Here is a 5,811-nt window from a genome sequence, read left to right on the forward strand (position 1 = left end):
AAGCTGAGTCTACCCACCACACAATGACAGAACTCTGGACACCACAGTCACGCTTTGCCAGAACGCAGGCTTCCTGAGCCCCACCACCCTAATAGATGGTTCCTGGGTGCCACTGTGAGTCCCTGCTGGGCAAGCGTGATTTCAATCAAGGGCATAAGACAGCAAAAGTTGGAACACCCCCTACACAGCTGCTGACTTCTAGACACCTCAGTTGTGCCTTTCCAGCTCACAGGCCTACATCAAGAGAACCCGAATAGCCCAAGTAGGGAGCTACACTAGACTACCAAACTCAAGAGACCTGAGAGGTCACACCAGTAGCACCACACCCTAAAGAAACTGGGTAGCAAAGCAATCAGAATTACAATTAAAACATTACAGCAAAACATAGGAAGACAAAAAAGCAACCCACAAAGGAAAGAAATAGAGAAATCACCAGAAAGGGAGTTAAATGAAATTGAGGCTACTAACTTATCAGAGAAAGAATTCAGAGTAATGGTTATAAGGATGTTCAAATGGCTGGAAGACAAATGCATACAACTCAATGAGAATTATAAGGAGCTGAATGAGAATGTCACCAACATGAAAAGAAACCAAGAGGAAATGAAGCATGACATAGCTGCAATAAAGAACACAATGGAAGGCTTAAACAGCAGACTAGAAGAGGCTGAGGACCGCATCAGCGAATTAGAAGACAAGGTAGGAAAAAACACACAAACACTGCAGCAACTGCAAAAAAAACAAGGTAAAAAGCAAGAGGAGAGCTTAGGGGAGCTTTGGGACAATCCAAAACGAAACAACATTCGCTTAATAGGGATACCAGAAGGAGAGGAGGAGAAGCAAGGAATAGAAAACCTGTTTGAAGAAATAATAACAGAAAACTTCCCTGATACTGGCAAGAAAAAAACTACACAAGCCCAAGAAGCACACAAAGTGCCAAACAAGATGAACCCCAAAAGACCAACACCAAGGCACATCATAATTTAATTGGCAAACACCAACTTCAAAGTAAGAATCTTAAAGGCTGCTAGAGAGAGACAGAAAGTTACCTACAAGGGATCTCCTATTAGAATATCAGCTAACTTCTCAACAGAAACACACCAGGCAAGAAGGGAATGGAATGAAATAGACAAAGTGATGTAAACAAGGGAATGAATCCAAGAATACTATACCCAGCAAGGCTATCATTCAAAATTGAAGGTGGAATCAGGAGCATCACAGACAACAAAGGGCAAAGAGATCTTATTACCACCAAAGCAGCAATGCAAGAAATGCTAAAGGGACTGCTGTAAAAAGAAGAAACAAAAAGACAAGAAGAAACACAAACATTAAGAATAAAAATGACCACAAACAAGTACTTTTCAATAATAACATTAAATGTAAATGGATTAAATGCTCCAATCAAAAGACACAGGATAGCTGAATGGATAAGAAAACATGACCCATATATAGTTGCTGTCGCCAAGAGACCCACCTCAGACCAAAGGAATCACACAGACTGAGAGTGAAGGGTTGGAAACAAATTCATTCAAGCAAATGGAAATGAGAAAAAAGCTGGAGTTGCGATACTTTTATCTGACAAAATGGACCTCAAAGTAAAGGCCATAACAAGAGATAAGGCAGGTCACTACAAAATACTGAAGGGAGCAATTCAACAAGAAGATATAACTCTGGTAAACATATATGCACTCAATACAGGAACATCCAAATACATAAAACAGCTTCAGGAAGATATCAAGGGAGAGATCAATAGCAATACAGTCATAGTAGGGGACTTTAATACCCCACTGAAACCACTGGATAAATCCTCTAAACAAAAAATCAACAAAGAAACAGCAATCCTAAATGACTCACTAGATCAGATGGACTTAATTGACATCTTCAGAATATTCCACCCCAAAGAATATACATTCTTCTCCAGTGCACATGGGACATTTTCAAAGATAGACCATATATTAGGACACATGCAAAGTCTCTTCAAATTCAAGAAGCTAGAAATCATAATAAGCATCTTCTCAGATCACAATGGCATAAAATTAGAAATCAACTACAATAAAAACATTGAAAAAAATCAAACACTTGGAGGTAAATAGCATGCTATTAAGCAATGACTGGGTTACCAGAGAGATCAAAGAAGAAATAAAAAGCATCCTGGAAACAAATGACAATGAAAACACAACAATCCAAAATCTATGGGACACAATGAAAGCAGTCCTGAGAGGGAAGTTCATAGCTCTACAGGCCTACCTCAAAAAACAAGAAAAACTGGCAATAGATGATCTAACCCTACAACTCAAAGAGTGACAAACAGAGCAACAAGAAAAGTCCACAGTATCCAGAAGGAAGGAAATAATAAAGATCAGAGCAGAAATAAACAACATAGAGACCAAAAAAACAATACAAAAGATCAATGAAACCAAGAGCTGGTTCTTTGAAAGGATTAACAAAATTGATGAACCTCTAGCCAGGCTCACCAAGAAACAAAGAGAGAGGGCCCAAATAAGCATAATCAGAAATGAAAGAGGTGAAGTAACAACTGACCCTATTGATATACAAAGGATTGTCAAAAAATACTACGAACAACTCTACTCCAACAAACTGAACAACCTCAATGAAATGGAAACATTCCTAGAAAAATACAAGCTTCTAAAACTCAACCAGGAAGAATCAAAAAACCTGAATATGCCAATAACTACTGATGAAATTGAAACATCAATCAAAAAGATTCTAGCAAACAAAAGCCCTGGACCAGATGGCTTCACAGGGGAGTTTTACCAAACATTCAAAGAAGAACTAAAGCCAAACCTTCTCAGACTATTCTAAAAAATTCAAAGGAAGGCAAACTTCCAAGCTCTTTCTATGAAGCCAGCATTACCCTAATCCCAAAACCAGATAAAGACACCACAAAGAAAGAGAACTACAGGCCAATATACCTGATGAAAATTGATGCTAAAATCCTCAACAAAATTCTAGCAAACTGGATGCAGCATTACATTAGAAAGATTATACACCATGACCAAGTGGGAATTATTCCAGGAATGCAAGCTGGTACAATATCCGCAAATCCATATACGTTATACATCACATAAACAAGTGGAGAGACAAAAATCACATAATCATATAGATTGATGTAGAAAAGACATTTGACAAACTCCAACACACTTATCTGATAAAAACGCTCAGCAAAGTGGGAATAGAGGGATCATACCTCAACATAATAAAAGTCTTATATGAAAAACCTACCGCCAACATCATACTCAATGGGCAAAAACTAAAACCATTTCCCGTAAGAACAGGAACAAGACAGGGATGCCCACTTTTACCACTCCTGTTCGACATAGTACTGGAAGTGCTAGCCAAAGTGATAAGACAAGAAGAAGAAATAAAAGTCACCCAGATAGGAAAAGAAGAAATAAAATTGTCATTATTTGCAGATGACATGATACAGTACTTAGAAAACCCTAAAGACTCCATCAAAAATTATTAACATAATAATAAATTTGGCAATGTAGCAGGATACAAAATTAACGCCAAGAAATCTATGGCATTTTTATATGCCAACAGTGAACTTACAGAGAGAAATTAAAAAAACAATCCCATTTACCATTGCACCAAAAAATTAAGATACTTAGGAATCAACTTAACCAAGGAGGTAAAAGACCTCTACCCAGAAAAACTGCAGGACATTTAAAAAAGAGATAGAGGAAGACATAAACAGATGGAAGAACATACCGTGCTCATGGATTGGTAGAATCAACATCATCAAAATGTCCATACTACCCAAAGCAATCTATAGATTCAATGCACTCCGCATTAAAATACCAACAGCATATTTCACAGATATAGAAAAAATGCTCCAAAAATTCATATGGAAAAAACAATAACAAAAAAACCCTGAACAGCTGCTGCAATGCTGAGGAAGAAAAACAAAGTAGGAGGGATCTCAATACCAGATATCAAGCTGCATCACAAAGCCACTGTTCTCAAAACTACCTGATACTGGCACAAGAACAGACATGTAGACCAATGGAATAGAACAGAGAACCAAGAAATTGACCCAAACCACTATGCTCAATCAATATTTGCCAAAGGAGGCAAGAACATACAATGGAGTCAAGATAGTCTCTTCAATAAATGGTGCTGGGAAATGTGGTCAGACAAATGCAACAAAGGTGAAACTAGACCCCCAACTTACACCATACACAAAAACAAACTCAAAATGGATAAAGGACTTAAACGTAAGACAGGAAACCATAAGATTATAAGAGGAATCCACAGGAAGCAAAATCTCAGATATATGCTGAAGGAATTTCTTCACTGTTACAGCTCCTAGGACAATGGAAACTAAAGGAAAAATAAACAAGTGGGACTATATCAAAATAAAAAGCTTCTGCACAGCAAAAGAAATCATCAACAAAACAACAAGAAAACCCACTGCATGGGAGAACATATTTGCCAATGATATCTCTGATAAAGGTATATCTCCAACATTTATAGGGAACTCATACAACTTAACAAAAGGAAGGTAAACAACCCAATCAAACAATGGGCAACGGATCTAAATAGACACTTCTTGAAAGAGGACATACATAAGGCTGAGAGACAATGAGAACATGCTCAAAGTCACTAGTCATCCGAGAGATGCAAATCAAAATGACAATGAGATACCATCTCACACCTGTCAGAATGGCTATCATCAACAAATCAACAAACGACAAGTGCTGGAGAGGATGTGGAGAAAAAGGAACACTTGTGCACTGCTGGTGGGAATGCAGACTGGTGCAGCCACTATGGAAGACAGTATGGAGTTTCCTCAAAAAACTGAAAATGGAACTCCCATTTGACCCTGTGATCCCACTTCTAGGAATATATCCCAAGAAACCAGAAACACCAATCAGAAAGGATATATGCACCCCTATGTTCATAGCAGCACAATTCACCATAGCTAAGATCTGGAAACAGCCTAAGTGCCCATCAGTAGATGAATGGATTAGAAAACTGTGGTACATCTACACGATGGAATACTATGCTGCTCTAAAAAGGAAGGAACTCTTACCATTTGCAACGTCATGGATGGAACTGGAGAGCATTATGCTAAGTGAAATTAGCCAGTCAATGAAGGAAAAATACCACATGATCTCACTCATTCATGGACAATAGAGACCATTATAAACTTTTGAACAATAATAGATACAGAGGCAGAGCTGCCTCAAACAGATTGTCAAACTGCAGCGGGAAGGCCGGGGAGGGTTGGGGGGCAGGAGGTAGGGGGGTAAGAGATCAACTAAAGGACTTGTATGCATGCATATAAGCATAACCAATGGACATAAGACACTGGGGGATAGGGGAGGCTAGGGGACTGTCTAGGGCAGGGGGATAAAATGGATACATATGTAATACCCTTTGTAATACTTTAAGCAATAAAAAAAAAATCAACAAATGACAAATGCTGGTGAGGATGTGGGGAAAAATGAACCCTCGTTCACTGCTGGTGAGAATGCTAACTGGTGCAGCCACTGTAGAGAACAGTATGGAGCTTCCTCAAAAAACTAAAAATGGAACTTCCATTTGACCCAGTGATCCCACTTCTAGGAATATATCCCAAGAAACCAGAAACACTAATCAGAAAGGATATATGCATCCCTATGTTCATAGCAGCACAATCTACAATAACTAAGATTTGAAATCAGCCTAAGAGCCCATCAGCAGATGAATGGATTAAAAAACTTTGGCACACCTACCCAATGGAATACTATGCTGCTGTAAAAAGGAAGGAATTCCTACCATTTGCAACAGCACGGATGGAGCTGGAGA

Source organism: Myotis daubentonii, unplaced genomic scaffold (assembly GCF_963259705.1).
Source record: "Myotis daubentonii unplaced genomic scaffold, mMyoDau2.1 SCAFFOLD_123, whole genome shotgun sequence".
NCBI lineage: Eukaryota > Metazoa > Chordata > Mammalia > Chiroptera > Vespertilionidae > Myotis > Myotis daubentonii.